The sequence below is a fragment of the Dendroctonus ponderosae genome, unplaced genomic scaffold (assembly GCF_020466585.1).
Source record: "Dendroctonus ponderosae isolate FM_Combo_2020 unplaced genomic scaffold, Dpon_F_20191213v2 Dpon_F_20191213_7, whole genome shotgun sequence".
Lineage (NCBI taxonomy): Eukaryota > Metazoa > Arthropoda > Insecta > Coleoptera > Curculionidae > Dendroctonus > Dendroctonus ponderosae.
In genome coordinates this window covers 13,320,475-13,345,071 of record NW_026018916.1, presented here as the reverse complement: position 1 = coordinate 13,345,071, position 24,597 = coordinate 13,320,475, and the positions used below count along the sequence as shown (strand labels likewise).

General features: G+C 34.5%; 1 protein-coding gene and 1 long non-coding RNA gene across 3 annotated transcripts in view; both read right to left on the bottom strand.

The window, feature by feature from the left end:
• Positions 1-24,597, bottom strand: part of LOC109542356 (autophagy-related protein 16-1) — a 609,070-nt gene that overhangs the window by 180,546 nt on the left and 403,927 nt on the right. The gene's annotated exons all lie outside the window — the stretch shown is intronic.
• Positions 2,583-3,910, bottom strand: LOC125505154. The gene is made up of 3 exons (XR_007281959.1): positions 3,753-3,910; positions 2,909-3,115; positions 2,583-2,850 (listed from the first exon to the last, which is right to left on the bottom strand). It is a non-coding gene; the product is annotated as an uncharacterized LOC125505154 (long non-coding RNA).

Here is a 24,597-nt window from a genome sequence, read left to right as displayed (position 1 = left end):
TCAGTGTATTATTGGACCTTATTGGGGACTACCTTAAAACATATAGGTACTGTGAGAAGGAATTCATTGTCCGTTAGTGAACAGTTATGCTGAATTCAGATAAAAACTCGAGAGCTTTTACATCAAATCTGTGGCTGTTTTTTGAAAGATCTTCAAACCAGATGTTTACCGATCGATCAAAATTAGTTTTTTTTGTCGCGTCATCTACCTTGCGATGCACAAAAGTGAAAGTTCTTTACTATCCGCTTCTTTTTTACCGGTATTTCGCACCTTCCGTACTACCAGTCAAAAATGGAACATACCCTATCAAGCAGTTCCCTCTGTCGGTCGAATTAAAAAGGTACTTATCCAACGGATTGTTATGAGCTCGATATAACTTTGTCTGTCACCGTTCGAAAACCCATAAAATCTTATCGGTCTTATAACTTTATCCACTACATAGTTATGGAACCAATAAGGGCGAATGTTGAGAAACCGGGCATTAGAGGAAAAGGTATTGGAGATTACTGCAGTTGAGCGTTCCAGGAGTACTTGACGCATTGCACCACAACTGCACTTTCTCAAACACGGGATACTTAATTGTCCCGATAACTCCCCCGAGGAAGGGCCTACATTCCTACCATGTATGTAATATGCACAGAACACTAGAACACATTAAATTTCTGATCTTCCGAACACCGGTTCAAATTGAGCAGCAGTTACTTAACCGAACACGAGAAGCTAGTCAAAATATGAGCCCAGACTCAAAATAATTGAGATACAAAGATGTTTGGAGTGAAACCGGCAGGACTTCTTGCTCTTGGGAATACTTCTTGAGTTTTAAAAACATTATTTTATTTTATTTCATCAATAATATTGAGCAATGATACATAACCTTTAACAGGATTTTGGATGAGTTGTGAGCTATTTAGGTATATCACTCATTTTCCCCAAAAAGATGGCAGCACTCGGGGGGCTGTTTTATCGCAGCACGGACCGCAAGGTAACACCGTTATCCTAATCTCAACGCATGTTAGTGTCTCTTTTATTTTTTGTGCTTTATGTTTCTTTGGAAGGAACATAAAGGTAACAGGAACAGGTATTTACTTACTGTTAATTAGGCAGATTACCTTGAAAAACATTGTTGCCATCCTTCTGATCTATTTTTTTTTCAAATATCTGAGTTTTTAATACAATTTATTTTTTTTACTTATTGTTCTGTACTCCAAAGACACTCTCAGACAACATCTCCAGAGGAATGACGCCAATTTTGAATCTCCCTGTAGAGGGTGATTTACGTAGACCGTGCATTAGAAGTGTTCAAACGTGTTGGAATCATCGGAACAGTTGGATTAGACACTTTAAATTTTGTTTCCGGTAACAACGAGTCGAGCCGAAACCATGTAAAATACATTTGGCGCTCCAGCTGTACAGGGCGTTTTGTAAATGGCACCTACAAACTTTTTGGTCTTGTCCAAAAGTGTGGCAAGGCCAATGCAACCATTCTAACGAAATTAGGGGATTGCATTTAAAATAAGTTTTCGTACACTCTGTATGGCTAGAGGGCTAAGCATATTTTACGCGGTTTTGGCACGACTCGTTATGAACGGAAACAAAATTTTAAGTGTCGAAAACAACTGCAAGTTGTAAATCTTCTAATGCACGGCCTACGCAAATCGGCATGTACATTCTTTATCATTAGGATGTGTGTTTACGGCCGCAAGCAATGAGAAGTGAAAACTTCACGCAGACGCGATTCTTATTAACCTTCCACATCCTCAAATCTGAAATTCAAGAATATGAAGAGACCACTAAAAAGCTAAACGCGCCGAAAGAAGTTTGCTGTGGTATGTATGGTTTGTATGATATATTAGCTGTATATGGGCCTCGACAAATACGACTATTATTTTATACGAATATTTCTTGATTTTCCTTGTTTTCTTCATTGTAAGTTTTTGGTCTTGTCTTTGTAGAAAAGCCTTTCTTGTGCGCGGAATATGTCCTTAAAAAGATGTCGTTTTTCTGAATAGCAAAAAACATATAAATGTTGTGCTAATTGTTCGTTTTTTCACTTTAAATATAAACTACTCAAGATCATATCGAACTTTTGAAAGTATTGGTAAGTTATTTTCACAAACTAATAGGTAGGTTAAACTGAAATTTTGGAATGTCATAATAGCTGGACTGTCGAAATAGTTTGTTTGTTGGAATGCTAAAATAGCTGAAATGTCAAAACAGCTGTGTTGTTAAGATATTAGGTTTTGTTTCACGGCCCACTGTGGTTCAAAGGAGTAAAGTTTAAATAAATCGCTTTGAAAAGCAACAGCGTTGTTGACACCAATGTCGTGTTATATTGTAGAAAATACAATTTAAAATTTCTAATTTAAAATAAATATGAATAAAGTTCCATATACAAAAAAAACAGTTTATGTCCCGCAAAAACAAAAGAAACTTTTGTAAAAAAGTTTTGATTTTACCATTTCAGGTTTGTCCTAAAAACAGCACATGACACCTATACTAATTTTTTGATAACACTGTCTGTTACGAAGTTACCCTATAAACGTGTGAAAAATAGTACAAACTGTATATACCTATATAAATAAAACATGCTGAATAAGATATAAATTATTTACTTATATTAGGCAACATTTTAACAATACTTTTGCAATGTTGTTGTGTGATATGTAAATTACACTAAAACGTAAAATTTTAAACATATTGTGACAACATTCAAAATTTTATACATTTTGCATAATTATTTAAACAAAACTTGCTCCTTATGTATCTGCTTATGCTAATGTGCTCCAACTGATCCTCTAAATTGAGTTATGGTTAAGCTGCCCACCATGATCAATCAACATCGAAAATTCCCTGCAAGCCACATGCTATTACTGAACGTTACAATATTTAAACAATTCGTTCATTTTACCGTTTAGTATGGCATAATTTAATTTCCATAGACATCTGTCCATTTAAAAAAATTCGTCATCATTTTTCTCTTAAGCGGTAGATTCGTTAAAGAGATACGAATGTAATGTCAGAACGAGAACATATAAATAAAAAAAATGAATTGTTCTAAATATTTCAGAGCTCGTCGATCACGAAGCATACACCACGCCGAGCATAAAATACTGGTCTAAAAATTTTTGGATTTGAGCGTGCTGCAGAACCATCTCCATACATGAATGACTATCATTAAAATATCATTATTATCATTATGTTCATATAAATAGTACTCTTGAATCAGTATTAGCAAAGGATTGCATTTTATAAAATTCTGTGATGCATGGACAAATTCAAAAATGTGGCGATATTATGTTAAGTGAAATGTAGTGGCTGTACTTTATTATTTAGCATCCACAAAATTTATTAATCTTGTGCATGTTTTTATTTAGATCTGCATTCAAAATATCCCGTGCGACTTACGTACCTCTAGAAATTTGTGAAATATTTGACAGCAAAGTCTCGGCACTTGAAAATTAGCGACTCCAGTCGAATTAGAAAAAGATTGCTGAGCGTTAAATGTTATCATCGACAGCTATTTTTTTAATTTCATGCTATGTGTTAAAAAACCAATTTTATTGTGTATGCAGATAGCAAAAGTGGTGCTACTGCTACTGCTCCATTGAGAGTTTGAGAGATAATACCATAAACCAAACCAGAATCGACCGCAAATGGGCAAACGATCAGTAAAAGCTTTATAACCCTAGGATTGACAGGCATTTTTCAACAACATCCCATATATTGTAACGGAAATGGCCTGGGGTACTCACGTTTGAAATGGAGGGATCAACATTCATGGTATTTCAGTAAATGGGAGCCCCATTCGCGCCCCATTTACGGTCAAATATAACACTGAAAGCATGAAAATATTTTTAGAAAGCACAAAATTTAACAAAAAGCATTTGAAAAAAAAATGAAAACAAGTTGTCATCACTGACAAGCGGGAAATTTCGCACCTGTTCCGGAGATTTCGAAACCCATCTGGGTTATCTGAAGGAATCTATATAAGCAGCGAGGAGAACAACAGGAGAGGAGGGAAGTGACAGACCGGGAGCAGAAGAGGTTGAACCCCGTGAGTCGGAAGAGCGAGTTTTCCGTCGGTTATTGTTATTGTTTGTGAAGTTGACGGTAATTTTGAAGTTAGTTTGATCTTGTCCCGCATTTAAAGTTATACCGAGGTGCATAAAAGTTGTAAGCTGAAGAGAGTTCGATACTCGGCCATCCACGGTACAATATATTATTTGAGTGATTCTTAATTAAAAAGTTTAATCATAGAAAACTGAGAAATGAGAAAAGATAGACCTGCGCTTTACATACTATCGCAAGGCATTTGACTGCGTTAAATACGAAAACCTATCACAGATCTTAACATCTACTCGGCCACAATCTGAACAAACGGCAAAACGTCAGAAAAGGTCTCGATCATGAAAGCAGTGACGCAGAGCTGCGTCTTGTAACCGTTTCTTTTCAACATACAATCGGAGGCCATATTAACAGAAACATTTGACGAAACAACACGAGGAATAGTAGTGAATGGGAAGGTAATAAATAACTTAAGGTTCACGGGTGACACCGTCATCATAGCCCGCACTCCAAATAATCCCTAAAATAGTCAAACAAAGCGAACGAGATGGTATTTTAATGAACATATCCACAACCAAAATCAAAGTCTTCTCCAAAACACTTGAAAATATAACCTTAACCATAAATGGCAAAGATGTAGGAGAAGAGAATCCACGCATTGACTCTGAAATTATTAAAAACTCCGGTAACCATGGAAAATTGTAGCGAACAATAAAATAGACTTGGATAAACGGCAAATTCAACAGGGATCGTTGAATGGCGGAACCTATTTCGAATTATTTATTTCTTTACAAATTACAAAAACATACATTTGAGTCTGTAACTCCAACCAAGTGCCTGTGTATCTCCTTATTATGCACTTTTCTCGAGCAGCTTCTTGTATTCGGTTAATTAACTCCTGCTCAATTTATACGGCTTCAGTAATCCATTGGTTTAATGTGATCTTACATACGTAATACGTAAATACGGAAAGTGTCAGTGTTGTCGTCCACTAGTCCTGGAGCCAATCTTCCAGTGCTTCTAGGCCTTTGCCAGTGTAAGTTTTAACAACTTCTGCTATGTACCAACCAAACAAGGGCCCATTTCAAAAAATGCTTATTAACAAAGTTGAACTTCAAATTTAACTGATAAAATATTCCAGAAATTTTCGAAAAAAACTTTCAATATTTGTTTCATACTTTCTAAGTGTGACCCCTAGTAATCACCCTCTAGTAGACCACAGATTGGAGATTTGCCACGGCCTGGAATGCTGAAGCCTGACGGAAACTTTTCTAGCTATGCGAAATGCTACTACATATTTTACCCTTGGTTATTGCTATAGTTATAAAAATATTTCATTGGTTTGCTACTTGATTTATGCAGTTTATCTATTACGATGAAAAGTGGAAAATTACCTGTTATGGGTACTGTTAATTAAAAAGGTTTGCAGAATAAAAATTCAGTTTTGACAAATATATTATCAATAACGATCCCATGTTGCCACTACCCGACTGCCTAGAATTATGTCAATGTTGAAGGCACCAACGATTAAATGGTTTTTACTATTTTTACTGTTATTAAAGTGAGTTTTCAAATTCATTATGAATTCTAGATAAGACAGGTCACGTGACCTATACACTGCAGATAACTCAAGGTTACTATTATTGTTTAGCCCTATCAGAGTATTCAGAATTCTTAGTCTACCTATTTCTGTGATATTGGTCGATTCACTAACACAGTTCCCTACATACACAACTACACTACATATCTAGTAACACACAGCACATATGTAGTAAGTACGTACACACTACATATGCATGTAACTAATAAAAAATAATAATTGAAATCAATTAAAAATTTTGCATAAGTGGTGGACACACTGTATAACGTAATAAATATTGAGAAGAACATTCCCAATAACGTGAAAAACATGTAAAAAATGATACATTGAAATTGTTGTTTTTTCCGACTTTTCATTCGATGTTCAGTGGCCATGAAGTGCACGAGTCGGCCCATCTTTTTGGTGGTATTCCTAAGGGTCCGGTGGTGTTCAGTTTCTCTTTCTGTTCGGACTTTCCCATCATTTCTTATCCTGTCGACGTGCTCTCTAGGGTGGACCCCCTTCTTCCATCATCCTATCTCATTTCTCCCGTATCCTATGGCTTCAGGTTGTACTCATTTTCTGCTATGAGAATCGCATCATCTGCATACACAATATTTTGAATTCGATTTGCCCCATTCTGTGATCTCGTCCTACACTAGGTTTTTTACCAGGTTGAAGAGTATCTGACTCAGGCTATCTCCTTGCCTGATGCTCACAGATATCTCACTTCCTCTGTGGTTGAGGTGCCTGATTTTATTCTTGTACTGTTGTTGGTATTAAGTTGTTTTATTACCCAGATTATATTGTTGTTGGCTCCTCGTTCCTGCAGGGTTTTTAGTACATCCTTTAGTTGCACTCTATCAAATGCTTGACTTAGCTCAGCACAACAAGGGGTCAGCAGGCTAGTTAAATTCTATGGAGTTCTCGATGATATATGGCAGTATGAATATAGCGTCGATTTTTGATCTAATCTGCCTAAATCCTTGTTCTTTGTTGATGCTGAGCAGCTTCATGACAGTAAATAGGGATTGTAATGTTAGATTTCCATTCTTGGGGCATTTCTCCATTTCGATATTTTGTTCTTCAAGAGTGTTAAAATGAAAAATATTAAACTTACTTATACACATACTGTAACGTTCTTTCAAAAATATTTCCCAAAATACTTCTTCCTGTGTGAAGACGTTACACCCTCAAGTAAAGGAGGAGGTAAAAGAATTGAGAGCGGAGAAATGTTTTCAAATTTATATAGAAGATATAGGAGTAGAGATGCAATTGTTGTATTTAAGATTGTCATATAGTTAAAGTACCAACCGTCAACATACTTCAGCTGCACAATTGCTCTGGTTTTAGTATTGCGGTAGGTTTTTAGTGCTTAACATTGACCATAAGGTGCAAGCCTAATGAAATCACTGAATAATGGGAACAATTTTAATGGCGATAAATTCTCATGATACGTTCGTCTAAATTGACAGTTAATACTTAAAAGGTATGTTTATAATAGGTATGTTAAATAATTGCACTCGACTACGTAGAATAACTATTATTAATGTATTTTAAACTGCGAAACCGCAGCGTAAGCTAATTTATTTACAATAAAATTTAAGCAAAACGTGATATAATGATCGCTGGGTTAGGAAGAGGTCAATTTCGCAATAATAGTACTAAATTCTGTGGAACTTAAAAAATAACAATTTGCCTATGAGGCATCATAAATGAAACAGTTACTAATATTTAAATATGAGATTGGACTAATGTGATAATGCCAATGTTAAATAGGATAAACAGCAATGTTTTTATATAGGTTTCTAAAAGAAATTTTAGAATAAAAAAAAAAGTAATCTGTTTTAATGTTCTAACACAAATACTTATCTATCAAAGTTTTCAATTATCACGTTAGCCAAAAATTTATTGACTTCGTACGAAAAGTATTCTATCCATTTAAAAATTTGTACAAAAAAGACAGTATTATTAACAATAAAACTGTGCGTTCTACAAAGTGAGTTTTCTGAAGTGTTCCAAGCCTGGATCTTAGAAACAGTTTACAAGGTGTCCCCTATACAGGGTGATCGATATCTAGCAAAGTGTAATTAGCAGAAATTTGAAAATTGGGTAGTGTGCCGAGATCATTGGGGGCACGCCGCCCAATATATTTTCAAGATGGCCACACTTCCGGTTATACCGGACGTGCGTATCAACTTGCTTATTTTAAATGGAAAACCCTCTATATTATTACATTTTTTAATTCTACTCCAAATTCTGAATGTTTTTCATTTATAATATCCCAAATAATTAAGTCTAAACGTTTTCGAGATATTTGAAATTTTAGGTCAAAAAGACAGTTGCAGCCACTCGAATAATTATTCATTTCTTCCTATAAGGGAATTTGTCACACTTAATTTGAGTAGCATTTATTGTTGAAAAGGACTTACTTTAAAGGAATTTCGGAAACATTTTCAAAACTATTATTACAAAGTGTTAAAAAAATAAGTTTCAAAATATAGTTGAAAAAACCCCAAGCCCAAAATCAATTTTTTTTAAGGAAACCCCCATTTTTGATAATTTTCCCATATTCAGTATTAAAAATAAGTGTAAGTTTGGGTAACAATGTCTAATCCAAAAGTGTTTAGTTTTCTAAATATTGCCAATTTAATGTTTCCATATGGCTATTTTGCCGCATCTTCTTTTAAATCCCTGTCACTTTTAGTTTCCATGACAAAAATGGCCACAACGAAGATTATTTAAACTTAGTTATTATTTATGGAGAATATGATCAAGTTATGTCAAGAACCGTTTATGTATCTTTAATTATTATTATATCAATCACTGGTATTAAGACGTATTCAAAATTCTCGAAATTTTCTATAATTTGTTTAACTGCATAGCATGAGGTCTTTTGCTTTTGTGGATATCGAATGTCAAATGTGTCACATATTCTTGATACAGCTTTATCACWTTCTTSATAAATAATAAATAAGTTTAAATAATTTTCTGATATATATTGAAGCGCCCGGGCATTATTATTAATTATTTTCAAAAGGTAACTGACAGCTGTCAGCATTTCTTTAGCATTTTATTTCATTAAAAATGTACACTTTTGTCATGGAAACTAAGAGTGACAGGATTTGAAAGAACGTGATGCAAAATAGCCACATAAAAACATTAAATTGGCAGTATTTCAAAAACTGAACACTTTCGGAATAGACATCGTTACACAAACTTACACTTATTTTTAATACTGAATATGATTATCAACAAAATTATCAAAAGCGAGGGTTTCCATTTGAAAAAACTGATCTTGGGCGGTTTCTTTAGCTGTATTTTGAAAATGATTTTTTTAACATTTTGTATTAATAGTTTTCAAAATGTTTTCAAAATTCCATTAAAGTAAGTCCTTTGCAACAATAAATGCGACTCAAATTAAGTATAACAAATTCCCTTATAGGAAAAATTAATAATTATTCGACTGGCTGCAACTGTCAATTTTTTAATAAAATTCTAAATAAATCAACAACAGTTAGACTTGGCTACAGGATATTGTATATGAAATATATTTAAAATTTGGAGTAGAATTCAACAGCGTAATAATATATCGTGTGTTGCATTTAAAATAAGCAAGTTGATACCTACTTCCGGTATAACCGGAAGTGTGGCCATTTTGAAAATATTTTRAACCGCTTGCCCCCAATGACCTTGGCACACTGTCCAATGTCTTTAAATTTKTTTATTATTCTACTCCAGCCCCCTCTTTGAGAGGTACTTTGAAATTTTAAATGGAATGATATATTTGTATTCTGCATGAAAACCTATCTAKGTATACAAATTTTTGCATGGTTTACACATCTGGTTACACAATTATCRATAATAATATTTAAGTTTTATTCGTCAATCGCTCAGTCGATAACCATATAGCACAGGTATTAATTGCATCCATACCATGGCACACTCCACCAAGAACAGTGTAGACAAGACTTTCAAAATACTGTAACGGAAATGGCCCGGTGTACGCACGTTTGAAATGGAGGGATCAAAATTCATGGTATTTCAGTAAATGGGAGCCCCATTTGCGCCCCTTTTACTGTCAAATATGACACTGACAAGCGGGAAGTTTCGCACCTGTTCTGAAGATTTCGAGAACCATCTGGGTTACCTGGAGGAAATTATATAAGCGATGACGAGATCCAGACAAAGAGTGAGTGAAGTAACAGCAGCGTCCGAGTGCAGAAGAGGTTAAACTCCGGGAGTCGGAAAAGCGAGTTCTCCGCCTGTTATTGTTATTGTTTGTGAAGTTGGCGGTAATTTTGAAGTTTGTTTGTTCCTGTTCCGTAGTTAAAGTTGTACAGAGGTGAATGAAAGTTGGAAGCTGAAGAAAGAGGTTGATTCTCGGCCATCCACGGTACAATACGTTTTGCAATTGGGTCACGGGGCAGAATAAAATGAGATTTTTGGAAAACATTGTTTTTCCTGATGAAGCAATGTGTTCCAACTGCGGGCAGGTAAACTACAGATAACATTTACGATGTTGAAAGGAATTTTTATCGCGACGGCAGAAAATCCTTACTGGATCAGAACTGTGCCAAACCAATACAGGGATATTGGTTTGGCACAGTTCYMTGTAATGTTTGTTGTTGTTTTAATAATGTACAGTCGCGTAATGTTTGATGTGCTATTGTTAGGGATATAATTATTGGTCGCAATTTTGTGAAAGACATTTAAATGAAAATATGTTCACCAMCTTTTTAAGAAACAGTTTACCCCAGTCATTGAGCCAGAACATGAATGTGTGGTTTCAGCAAGATGGGGCTCCACCCCATTATGCCGYGGAGGCCCGTAGTCATTTAGATGAAATATTTCTATACATATGGATTGGTGGCGGTGGTCCGTTCAACTGACCTGCACGATCTCTATATCTGACGCCGCTTGATTTTTTGTGCTGTTTTATAAAATATGAAGTGATGGCCACTGCACCACCACCTCAGATGATATGAATGTTCAAATTACTTGTTAAAATATTTTTATGGGTTTTTAAGCACTTTTTTTTCATTCTTGGTGCAGAGAGAATTCGGCCTGCCTGCTGGTTAGTGACACCTGCAATGTTGGCGTGAGAGCAAAATTATTAAATAACAAGAGCAGTAAAGTGTTTGGAAGTTGAAGGCACGCATTTTTAACATCTGTTGAAACATAGTTGATAGTTGAGTAATAGTACTCGGGGCATAATTTAATAAATTGATTTGCACGTCATTATTCTGGAACTAAGTGGCCATCTGAAATGGCATAAGAAAGTGTGCACATACATAGTTTCTATTGTTGATTTAAACTTTACAATAAAAATATATAATTCAATTTAAAATTTTAATGTTGACAGTACTTCTCACAGAGGGCGCTTAAGTAGAATAATAAAACTTTTGTTAAAATACGTCCCCCTACCTATTTCTCACTTCGGCAAAATTTTATAAATATATTTGAAATCGTTTCCGAGATATAGCCTGGTAACACTTTAAAAACTCACCTTGTATAAGAAGAAATCAACTTATGTTACATCTACATCAACTTGATAGAAGTATTACATGATTAACTTGATTCCTTGCGCGAACCACTTTCATAACTCAGATATAAACGAGAGTAGATGTCATTTACTGTTCCAATTATATAAAATATTTTACGCTTTTACCATCCACTTAAGAAAGAAGCTTAACTGTACTAACAGATAGGCTACCAGATAAACAATTAAGGCAAAAAGTCTTTTTAATGCATATATTTTCGACTATAAAGAGCCACTAGTCTTGCTTACTTACGCTAATGGATTGGTCTTTTAGATTGCGATTAAGGTGGTTCGTGAATCTAGATCGCTACTGTTAGACTTATATGGCAGTTTGATATTATATTGTGCAGGTTATTATTGACTATCGAGGCTCGTGAAAAGATTTTTTTGCTTCCGGTGCATTAAATGGAAAATATGCATCCAAAACAATAAAGAAGTACCGTTGCAAACAGATTGCCCAACTTTAATCTTGTGCTTTAGATAGGTTTTACATTGTCCTTAAAACAGGTTACGGTGATCACATCGAGAGTATTGACGTGAGTTGGCCTTTTCGAAATAATCTCTTTCACATACAGCTTAGGGCCGGATAGGTATAATGGTGATATTTATAAGTAAAGTCCGGATAAAAAAGCACAAAAAAATCGAAAAAAGTGCCTACGAAAGCACCAAAAATGAAAAAAAAGTGCTTAAAAACCCATAAAAATATTTTAACAAGTAATTTGAACAAAAATTAAAACAAGTTGTAATGATAATATATTGTTATTTTTATTTGTTATTTTACATTTAACACGTTCTATTTATTTTCAATATACTTATTTACAATTAACAATGCTTAAAAGGAAATATAACGAAACGTTTCTCCAAATTTTCCGTAGTAAAATTATGTCTCCTGTCTGATAAAATGTTTTTGTATGCAGAAAAACTTCGTTCTACATCTACACTTGTTATAGGTGCATATTTAAATTTTGGTATAACTGCTGGATCTATTTTAAAATCGGAATTTGGCGAACCATTCAGAACAGTAGATACTTTTTGCAATGTTTGGAACCCTGTATTCTTTGAACGAGTCTAAACCAATTTTTATTTTATTATTTGACCGATATATCCTGGAATACTATTTGCTGTAGCTTCAAAATCTTTAATAACCTTTATGGATTCCACTAACGGCAGTTGCTGTTTTTGGCAGCTTTGATAAAATATTTTTTTGCAATTTTTTATTCGTTTATTGAACAACGGATCCTGCAATCTTCATTCAGGACTCCTATAATCAAGTTGGCTATATATCTCCCACATGTGTGTTTTATCTATAGTAAACCATATATAATTATTTGCAATAATTTTTTTATTTTGCTGCATTGTTTCATCATAAACTGGACTGGCATAATTTTTACGAAGAGTACTCCCATCTGGAATGATTTTTTACAATATTTCTCTAGAAATTGTCTAAACGAACTACTTTGTAATTTATTCAAAGGAATCTCTGATTTAACCATAGCACTACACAAATCAAAATAAAGTTGTTTTTGTTCATTAAAACGAGAATTTGAAGCTAGGGAAGTCAAAATAGTTTGTTGCTTAATGTTTTTTGCCATTTTTTATTAATTTATTGATCAACAGATACTGCAATCTGATAGTTTCAGCTATGCGGTTAAGCCCATGTGCTAAGCAGGTTCAATGGGTTAAACTATAGTAAAAAAATTCAAGATTTGATGCAGCTTTAATCATGTATCGTGCTGCGTCGGGAAGCATCAATACAATTTTTTCATTTGGAACCACCTCGGGCAAAAAAACTGGTTTAACTCTTCATGAACAAATCGAGAAATAGTATTACTGTTCGTTTTTGCTAATTCCTTCGAACTTATTAAAAATCATAATATTTTCATTCAAGACTCCTATAATCAAGTTGACTATATATCTCCCATATGTCTCAGTTGTTTTATCTACAGTAAACCATATATAATTATTTGCTATAATTTTTTTAATTTGGTACATTGTTTCATCATAAACTGGGCTGACATAATTTTTACGAAGACTACTCTCCTCTGGAATGCAATTACAATACTTTTCTAGAAGTTGTCTAATCGAACTACTTTGTAATTTATTCAAAGGAATGCCTGATTTAACCATAGCACTGCACAAATCAAAATAAAATTGTTTTTGTTTATTAAAACGAGAATTTGAAGCTAGTGAAGTCAAACTAGTTTGTTGCTTATTTTGATTTTCCTCATATTTTTTAATGTGCTCCTAATAGCGTTCCCGTATAATGTTTTGTACTGTTTTTAAAATTATTTAAATATGCGGAAAAAAATTAAAATAAGCACGACCCGACAAAAAAGCATGAAAACTTAAAAAAAGCATAGTAAAAGCTATCGCAATATATTTAGTTTGGTATAATTTGTCTAGAAATTAAATAATCTTATGAGTGCTTATAAAATTCAGCAATAAGCAAAATGCTTAAAATTCGATCTTTATTTATAAGCCTACTGTTCGGTACCACCAACAGGATTATTTTTTACTCAACAATTACGATGACTTTGATGACAAGTAATAACGCATCTGTCGGTTATACGTTCATAATATCTCGTGCTTTTATCAAAATGTCTTAAAAACTGCTACCTTTTTGGATCGGAACGAGAGAATAAAATAGAGATAGGCTTTCGAGGCCATTCCTTGAAACTTTTTTAAACGGAAAACGGATTTTTAGGCTGTCGTATAGTAGAATTTCTTCCTGATGTTTCGCAAGCACAAGTTGCTTGCATCTTCAGAGGTGGCTTGAGAACTTACACTGTACTCATGGGGTTCCGTGTTGTGCATATTTTCTTAGAGCTAGTTTGCAAAACTTTTGCTCCTTTGTGGTTGTATTTGGCTTTCTGTGGTTTTCAGCTCTTTACTGGGTATCGGTACCTGGACTTTGGTTTTGAATTCGAAATGTTTGTTTGGTAAGGAATTCTTGGATGGTGTCGGTTTTAAGGGCTTTGTGGATGTCCCTGTCACGTGTGTACCAGGGCGCTTTGGAAAAGGATCGTAGGATTTTGTTGTGGACTGTTTGGATTTTGGCTATGTTGGGTTTGTTTCTTTGTAGGAAGGCTGAAGTACCGTATATAATCTGTGGTGGTTGGCCTTGTTTATGAAGGAGGAGTTTATTGTTTAGTAAGAGTTTACTGTGGCGGAATAATACGGGAAACAGGGCTGCTTTTCCTGCTCTCGCATTGGAAATTTTATCTCTAATATGTTCCACGAAATATAAGGAGGAGACTTGTAGAACGCAGTTGGTCCAAATTTTCAAGTTTTCAACTAAAGGTGGCGCTACAATACTGAGTTAAATTGCCATGATTTCAAGTACTTTTAACCATTCAAATCGCTTTTTGTCCTACTTAAAATATACTGGGAAAATCTCTTAGACATACAAAATGCATTTAGTGCTGAAGTAAACACGTTCTTTTCATAACGTAAGTGCTATAAGTGCTGTTTGCGTTTATTTGCAACTATTTTGTGTTTATTTTGCAACTTTTTTTGCAAGACTTATGGATTTACCATGGAATTTATACAAGGGGAGCACATTGTTGGTAATAGTGACCGTAAAAGTCAGAAACGACCTACAAATTTATCACCCAGGGAGAAAAAGAAAGGAGTGAGGTGTGAATGAAATAGATGTTTAAAAAGTTGTATGTATTGTGTAGATGAAAATAATTATTTCAGGCATTACAGCGATTTAATATAGTTGGTAACCATAAGAATCCTAATATAAAATGTGGGCAGGTAGGTCGAGATGAGGTAGTTAAACTTCGGAAATTTTTTTATTAAAAGCTTCAAATGAAGTTATTCAAGATGGGATATTGCATTTGCATTAAGTTGGATATGCCTAAACGAAAAAGAAGTCGCAAGCCTGATGGGAAATCTTACTCTTTTTCGGTAAATTATTATGTAAGTTAAAATTCGATTAAAATACCTTTCATAACAATTTTTATTATCATACAATATATTTTTTGTTATAAATTTAAATAGAGTAGCCTCAGGTCAGTATACGATCGCCAATAAAAATATAACTTTGTCAGAAGTTTATTAGGGCTGTGTACAACGTTTCTCAACCTAGACTTAATACTATTTGCAAGAGTCCATGATGGTTAAGGAGTTATAACACAGAAAAGAGGAGGCGATAGACAAGCTTTTAAGTTTGCAGAAAAATTGGGTCCTGTGAGGTCTTTTATTAGTCCACTACAAGGAAAAGAGAGTCACTATGGAAGGCAAAAGTCTCGAAGGATTTATTTATCTTCGGAGTACAACATTTCCATACTTTCCAAGTTATATAACAAAGATGCATCGAACAGTCCAAAAGTGAATTACAAGTACTTTAGCCGGGTATTTAGTAAGCATTTTAATGTAAGATTCGGCAGCGCCGCTCCTGATGTTTGTAGCTATTGCGTAATAACACAAACCAAAATAAGTATGTCTCAAAGTCCTTTTGAAAAACAGAAAATGTCGACTGACCGAAAGGTGCATACATTTCGTGCGGCACAATTTTATAAGCTGATGAATGTTGAAGAACCGAATACCATTTCATATTGCTTCGATTTACAACACGTTCAGGTATTACCGAAGGTACCTATTTAGGAGGAATTTTACGCTCAACAGCTGTCAATATACTTTTTTGGTATTACCAAACTTAATTGTAAGGAACCAATATTCTACACGTTGATGAAGCATCAGGTAGGTAGGCAGGGCAACGGAGACATCATCTGCTATTACAGATTTTTTGGAAAAAGCTGAATTTTCTGAAACTGCGACAAAAATCCGTTTTTTTGCAGACGGCTGTGGAGACGAAAACAAAAACGTTGTATATGCTTTGATGTTTTGGCTCCACAAGTTTTCGGGTGAAAATATAAGGAAAATAGAAATTATATTTCCGGTCAGAGGTCAGTCCTGTCTTCCATCCGATCGTATCTTTGGACGCATAGAAAAAATATTAAGGTCTAGTACGAAAACTTGGAACTGCCTGGAATTTGCTTAATATTAAAAATCTGTTATAGCTCAAAAACGTCAATGGTATCAGTTCTGAGTGTTATTTGAGCGTTTCAAGATTTAGAAAAAAGCCACCCTGTATATTGATTCAAATCGTTCATATTTTGTATTTTTTTGCACTTCTGTATTGTGTGTAAATTTCAATAATCTGTAGCTGGTATTAAATATAATATGTAATTGTTAACAGCCACACTTCTCATTTTTGTAAAAAATAATTATTTTGAAAACAGTTCTCGCCTACGTATCTACAAGACCGAAGGAAATGAGTTTCAAGTACTTCTTTCACAATCAAGTGATCAAAAGGTTTAATCCGTGAGAATGTCCGGTAATCTGGTAACGTGTCGATTTGGGATTCGCGCGGTGTAAACGCGTACGCTTTCGCGCAAGTTGTCTGCGCAAAACCCTTATACTTTGACCATGTCGGTGATTTCTTGATTAGAAAACTCCATTCGTGAGTGAACGAATTTGTGAGATTGGTTGATAAACGTCAAACGTTTGATAATTAAATTTTGACTCACTTATCACGATATTTGTAGTTTTTGTATACATTGTTAAGTGGCAAGAAAACAGATTTTTTTGTGCAACAACTATGAACGCTACAAGATTTTACAAGGAGCACAACATTGTGAATAAATGATTAGTGCATTAACCATAAAAATGAGTTGGCTCCATCGAGGAAATAAAAAGTTCTCAGTGTTTTTGTACCACGACACTCAAGAATTCACCACTAGTCCAAAACGGATGAACTCGATTGTTTCATCAAAATATGAGTCTTAGGTCAGAATGAACTTTCAAAAAATTTAACTCTTTTGAAGATCTTTGACCATCAATAGCAAAGGAGCGTGATATTTTTTTGTAATAAAAGTTAATTATATCAAAATATGAGTTACATACATAAGAACAATGGGTTTCACCAAAACATATCGTAACATTCTCCCGATATTTAAAAAAAGATATGTTTAAAGGACTTTGACCCTCAATAGCCGAGGAGCCAAACATTTTTTATTAATCAAAGTTAGGTCAGACCGAGGGGTTAGGTCAGTAAGGGAGAACCTGTATATTGATGGTATTCCATATAATATAACTGGCTATACAGGGTGATTCAAAATTCAAAAATTTCAAGAAGATATTAACAGTTGAAGATCGAATTTCAACTTTGTTATTAAGCATTATTTTTAAAAGGTCCCACGTTTGATTGGTAGCATATTGGGATACTTAATAATTGGAAAAGAAAAATTACGGTCTTTTGATCTAATTATGAAAATTTTTCATATTAAAAAAGTACTCTTCTACAATTTTTGATGAAGTCAAAGCGGCAATAATGTTTTTTGTCATTAACAGATAGTTACAGGTAGACAGCCTTTGTCAATAATAACAAGCATTTGTCAAATTGTGCCTTATTTTAAAGCTTCTTTCAGAAAATGTAAACCAATATATTGCGAATATGTGGTTAGTTATGGAAAAATGCCACAGTAACATAGCAGAAGCTGTAAGAACTTACACCAGCAAAGAGCTACACACTAGACGAGCGGCCCAAAATGGACGCAAAGAGTGGACAATCTAAAGGTGCTCGGTTTCTAGACCTAGAGGGACAGGTATTGGAGATTATTGCAGCTGAGCCTTCCAGGAGATTACTTAAAACAGTACACAACAACTGCACTTTCTGAAACACTGGATACTTAATTGCCCCGATAACTTTCCCGAGGAAGGGCGTACATTCCTACCATGTATGTAATATGCACAGTACACCAAGAACACATTAAATCTCTGATCTTCCGAACACCGGTTTAAGTTGAGTAGCAGTTAACTAACCGAACACAAGAAGCTGCTCAAAATATGAGCCCAGACGCAAAGTGATTGGGCCACAAAGATATTTGGAGTGAAACGGGAAGGACTTCTTGCTCTTGGGAACACTTGTGTTTTAACAACAGAATTGCATTTTATTTGATCAATTATATTGATCAATGATACATTTCCTTTAACAGGTGGTTTTGGAGGACACTCATTTGCCCCAAAAAGGTGGACGCACTCTGGGGCTGTTTCGTCGCAGCACTGACCGCAAGGTGACACTGTTATCCTGACCTCAACGCATGATATTGTCTTTTATTTTCTTTGCTTCATGTTTATCCATGGTTACCGGAGTTTTTAATAATTACGAAGGAAGAGGTATTTAGGAAATGTTAATTAAGCAGATTACCTTGAAAAAAATTGTTGCCATCCTTCTGACCTAGTTTTTTGAAAATATCTGAGTTTTTAATAACATTTAATTATTTTTACTATTTTTTCTGTAATCGCAAGACACCCCCAGACAACACCTCTAGAGGAATAACGCCAATTTTGAATCACCCTGTAAAGTGGTTACTTTTCTTTCAAGGGATTGTTAGAGTGTATTCCCGGTTTCATTGTTTAGAAAACGGTTCGAATTTATTGTAAGTTTTTTTATTGCCAATCAGCTGCACAATTTTACGACATTCTACAGAGAAGACACACTGACCTTAATTCGATACTATATAGCATTTTCAATCAAGCTGAAATGGTTTTTGCCTTTTCAATTGAAAGAGAAAATCAGAAACAGCGTCCATAATAACTCTTTGTCCAAGTTCAAATACGTTTAAAAAGCAATTACCACGTAATGTCAGTATTACTATCGAAAAAGTGGAAATAAAAGCGGAATTTTTACGATCTCCGTTATTCAATTAAGAGCGAAATATTGATCACAATAACGTGTTTATCTGATATCTACAGTTGAGCGTTGAGCACAAAAACTAAATTGGTTTGTAAAACTGTCTTAAGTGGAGACGAAACGTGTGTTGGAAAATTGAAAAAAGGGGACAGTTCCAGGAGAAAGGTGACTTTTTTGCAAATTTGGGATATTAAACACATGGTTCAATAACGGGATTAATTACATTGTAACATTTGGAAAAAATTAGTAACCAATATGGAAGTAATAATTAGATAATTAAGTGAGGAACCAATGCTGACCACTATTAAAGCCATTAGAAGTACAAAAATATTAGATACCTCGTCACTTTTTTATATTTTATAAGTTACAACTACTCTATTATTTACGTGGTTTTAATTGATACTAACTCAATAATAAATGCATGCGGTTAATCTAAGTTCCTTCAATTATTTATCGAATTTCTATATAATTTGGCCCACCTACTGAGCATTATTTACAATGCACTTAGTTGCTTCGATCGTATCTTCTACTTCATAACCATCAAAACAAATAGAGATCTGGAGATAAGTGATGAGCAAAAACTGAATGAAAAGTGAGGAAGATATCGACTAATGTTCTGCATGGCAGTGGCAAAAAACTATATTCAAAGAAACCCATAAAAGCATATCGCTAATAAAATCGGAAAATATCTGATGTCATAGTGTGTCATGTTAAAAGCTTAATGGAAACGAATGGCCAAGAATGGTTAGGCTCGACAATTATAGTTGCAACACTGTCAGAAGACGTCAGAAGACACAGAAGCACTACGTCAACTCGCTGTCTAGTTATATTTTGATAGAGCGTGTTATCGGAAATTGTCGCATTAATGAAACTAAGATAATTGCTATTTTAGTTTTAAAACTTTATCTAAGAAAAACGACTAGTATACAGGGTGATTCAAAATTGGCGACTTTCCTTTCAAGGGCTAATAGGAGTTCACTTGGAAGGTAGGAGATAAATATTGACATGTTTTTTTTTCGATAATTTCTAGAAGATATTAACAGTTGAAAATCCGATTTTAACTTTGTTAATAAGAATTATTTTTAAAAGGTTCCACCTTTGTTTGGTAGCTTATTGGAATGCTTAAGCATTCGAAAAGTAAAATTACGATCTTTGCTTCAAATTACGAAAATTTTTGATATTAAAAAAGTTATCTTCTATAATTTTTTGATGAAAAGTAAAAGCGGGAATGATGATTTTTGGCATTAACAGATAGTTACAGATGGATAGCCCTTGTCAATAATAACAATTATTTGTCAAACTGTGACTTACTTTGAATTTCCTGTCTCAAATTTTCGGATCTGCTATTAGTTTAGTAGCATACCAGAAGCTGAATCGTATCAGTAATAAATGGACCATTATAAAAAAATACTTTCAATTCAAGTCGAGAAGATTGTGCAGTAAGGTGATTACAAGGGCACAAATTTGCTTGGAATTAAATACAGAAATGTATGTATGTATGTTTGTAAACACATCAATTAGAGATTATGATGTAAATAAACGAAGAATTCGTCGGATCCTGTTGCATTTACCCTTTACACTCTAACCGATTTTATTGGAATTTTCTGTATTTTTTCATGATTTTTTGAGCTTTTGATATTCCCGAAGCCACACGTATTTATTTAATGTTACGAGGCAGATTACCTTAAAAAACGTGGTTGCGGACCTTCTGCTCTTGTTTTTTTACAAATATCTCAGTTTTTATTAAAAATATTTTTTTACTGTTTTACTATGACGCGGATTTGAATCACCCGGTTATGGTGTCTACACTTTCCTTACGTTACAGCACTAACAAACAGCAGCTTTTAAAATTCCTATATTATCTGCCTAGAATTAGGTTACTGTATGTTTGAAAATAGTTTTTTGACTAATTGCTCAGTCACAACTATGCCACAAGTACAAGAACATGTTCATGGCAAGCACCCGCAAATAACATACATTCGAAAGCAAGCTTATATTTTGAAGAAGGACGAAAACAAATCCAGGTCAAATCCTGACGAGGAGCAGTGGTAGACGTCATCCTTTATATTACATCCGTATAAATGTTCTTCTTCTTAGTCGTTTGCACGGTTTCGACCATCATGAGTTAATGTATTGTTTTCGGTGATGGCTTTCCATTCCTGTATACCTTCTGCCACCTTGAATGTTTGGGTGACATGTCTGCCGGTTATAAGATCCATGTATCTGGTAGGCGACCTTCCTCTTGATCTTTTCCCCACGGACGTTTCCTTTCAAAGTGAGTCTGTCAAGACCATTTTTTTTAACACATGACCAAATACTGAAATTATTTTCTCCGCTATCATAAGCTCAATCTCTTCTTAATTCTGAGTGTCCAGAATGGATCCTGACGGTTGGTTCTTTTCTCAGTTCGGGGCACTGTCAGCATTCTGCGTCAACAAACATTTCGAAGGCATCTATCTTCCGCTTATCACTACTACTGTCTTTTTCTTTTAGTCCAGGCTTCTGATCCATATAGAGAGACTGAAAATACCAAGCTCCATACCTATCTCATTTTGGTGTTAAGCGATATGTGATGACTTTTCAATACTACTTTGGTTAGTTCGGTCATGGATTAGTTCGCTATTGCGCTCCTCTTCTTTTTCTAGTCGCCAGATCCAACCCTGCTTGAAATTGTGGTATCAAGATATATGAAAGCGTCAACTCTCCGATGTTGGTTATCATTTTTACTTCAGGTCTGTTACTATTTTGGCGATCAATTATCATTATTTTGGTTTTCGTATAATATTGATTAATTCATCTTCCGATGCAGTGCTTAAGTCGTATCATCGGCGTAGCGCAAGTTGCAGATTTGGATGCCGTCAATGGTAATTCCTCCCCGCCAGTCATCGAGCTCTTTCCTCATGATCCACTGGCAATACATATTAAAGAGTAGTTGGCCTAGTATACAACCCTGCCTGACTTCTTTACTCGGTATGAATGGTCAGATCTCTCTCTACTCTGACGTATGCTGTGCTGTTGTATAAATTTTGTGTTGGCGATATGAAGTGGCGAGGTGCGCCCATTTCATTTAAGATCGTCCATCAATTTTCCAAACGTACGCAATCAAATGCTTTAGAGCAATCTATAACGCATAAGTAAGTAGGCACATTGAATTCCCTCGACGTTTCGCTCATTTGTCAGAGGTTGAGTATCTGTCCTCTGGTTGCTCTCCTTGGGACAAATCTAGCTTGTTCTGGTGTTATTATTTGGTGGTATTTGTGGTAGAAGCTAAGGCTTTACGCGTTCCGATATTATCGTTAACATATAGTTGTCGCATATGTCTTTTGGTGCTTTCTTATGTATTGGCACATATACTGATTTCGTTTAGTCATCAGATTAAATGTCGGTATCCCATACCATTTGACAGATCTTATGAAGTAGTTCAACTTTTGAATCATCAAGTGCAGTCAGCATTTCAGCAACCACGCCGTCCTCTCCAGGCGACTTGACTTGTTGGTTTTCAACTTACTAACTGCTGCCCTCACTTCTTCTCTCGGTATGTGAGTTTTTTTTGTTGTATGTTATAGTTTGCGTATGACTTTCTCAGTTTTCGGGGTCTTAATTTACTTATCTCAACACTTTTCCGCTCCCTAACCTGTTCTAGGTCTGTTATAAGTTTACTATCTTCCGATCTTCGAGATTCGAGGACTTTCAGTTGAATGGACGTGTAATTTGGTTGACTTTGTTAAACAGGCCCTTTGACTCACACTTGTGTGAGTGTGTGAGGCTGGACTTCTGCGCATATATTGTTTCTCCAGTGGCGTTTGATCTCTTTATTAAGTCGGTTAAATTGTTCTCTATCCTCTTCCTTGTGTAGGCCGGTGGCATCGAGTTTATACCACGATTCAATTTCCTTCCAGGTTTCCTCTGCGATCCATGCTTTCCTCTTTTGTTTCGCTGTGACTTAAGTTTGTCCTGCTACTTTTAGCAGTACCGGTTTTGTTTTGTTCAACAATGAGTTGGAGTCAGTGTCTAATGGAAAACTTGCACAAAAATTAAATTTAAAAAATATTACCCACAAACGTATAAAATTATTTAATAAACTAGAAAACAACATTAAAAAAGTAAGAATTGAAAAATTGTTTAAGAATAAATTAAAACAGATGTTAATTGAGTTAGAGCCTTATAGTATTAGAGACTATTTAAATATGTAACAACAGTACCTTTAGTATAATAYGTCCTTTGTCAATTGTTTTTTAAAGCCATTTAATTTTGTATTCTTTATACATGTGCATGTATCAATCGAATGTAATTTGGAATAAAGAAATAAYTAATAAAAAAAAAGAAACGTAACTTAATACTATTAAAAACACCACAGTTGACCAARAAACTATTTTTTTTATTTCRATGTAATTAATATAAGCAATTGAAAATTGTGTAATTCAAATCATTCTTGTAACGCGCCGTCATCAGCTGGGAGCAGTTGTGACGTCAAGGGGCTYGTCGGCCGCGGCGGTTGCAATGCGGAGCATGTACATATGCAMCCTCAGTCTTGACATTGTTGTTAAATCGTTTATATAGTGTATTAGGAGAAACATATCTTTTTTCAAAATGACTGACGCAGGTTTTGTAAAAGGACAATCTGACATTTTACCCCTCGTTGATATGTTTATGGTGGCATCTTACATTCTAAGCACCGAAAGTTTTACTCTTGCTAAAGCTCGCGGTGTTAAAGCTAACAGGTAGATTTATAGACAAAATAGTCAATATTTTTACTTATATGTATAAATCGATAAAATGTTAGATTTGGGTTGTACTGGCTCTAATTTTCAAAATGCGAACAGGACCTATTGATTAAAATGTAAGTGATTCAACAAAAAATAAGAAAGTATTGTTTTCGTGCTAGTAAAAACTAAATGACATCATTAAAAGTTAACAGTTAGAGAAGAACAATATTAGGTATTAGCCTTCATTTTTTTTAGACCTCCCATTAACTTGAATTTAACATAGTTATCCATTTCTTGCTCTATGAATTTAATTTTAATATTTCCATCTTTGCCCTTGTTTTGAAATTTTCATTATGTTCAACTTTATATACTTTAAATAACTGTAACCTGTTAATTACTATATTGCTCATAATCAAGAAAATTAAAATTTTAAAAAGATTTTTTTTCGAATCGAAAAGCATGATCCCGACCCGATTTATTGATAAATATTTTAGCATAATATTGGTGAAATTGCTCAGAACTGGCAGTTGTATGTACATGGAATAAGAGTAGCTGTCCGATATATTTCCAAGGAGCGAAATATTACTTCTGTTATGTACCATGCCTTGATGACATGATTATTCCGTTAATTCTGGGTTCTCACGTACGCATCTGATTACCTAAACAACATTCGAACCCGATCTAGCTATAAATAACCTAATAGCGTCTTAATGTTACAACAAACAAAGTGGTTGAGCTTATTTTTCGTTTTTCGCGCTTAGAAGCTTTCATGAATCGATGAGCGTTTATCTAAATAATATTGTCCGACACCATCTGTGGAAGTGGTGATAATTCTTTCAACTAGTCATCCTAAAGTGACCATTTCATTATTTAAGTATATTTTTCTTCTAGGATGGTTAATTGATTTAGTAATATTTCAGACATAAGATAGCCTTTTGGTTTCACGTTCCAAGAAGAACGATTCTGGATAAACAAAAACGTCATCGAATTTTGATATAAAAGA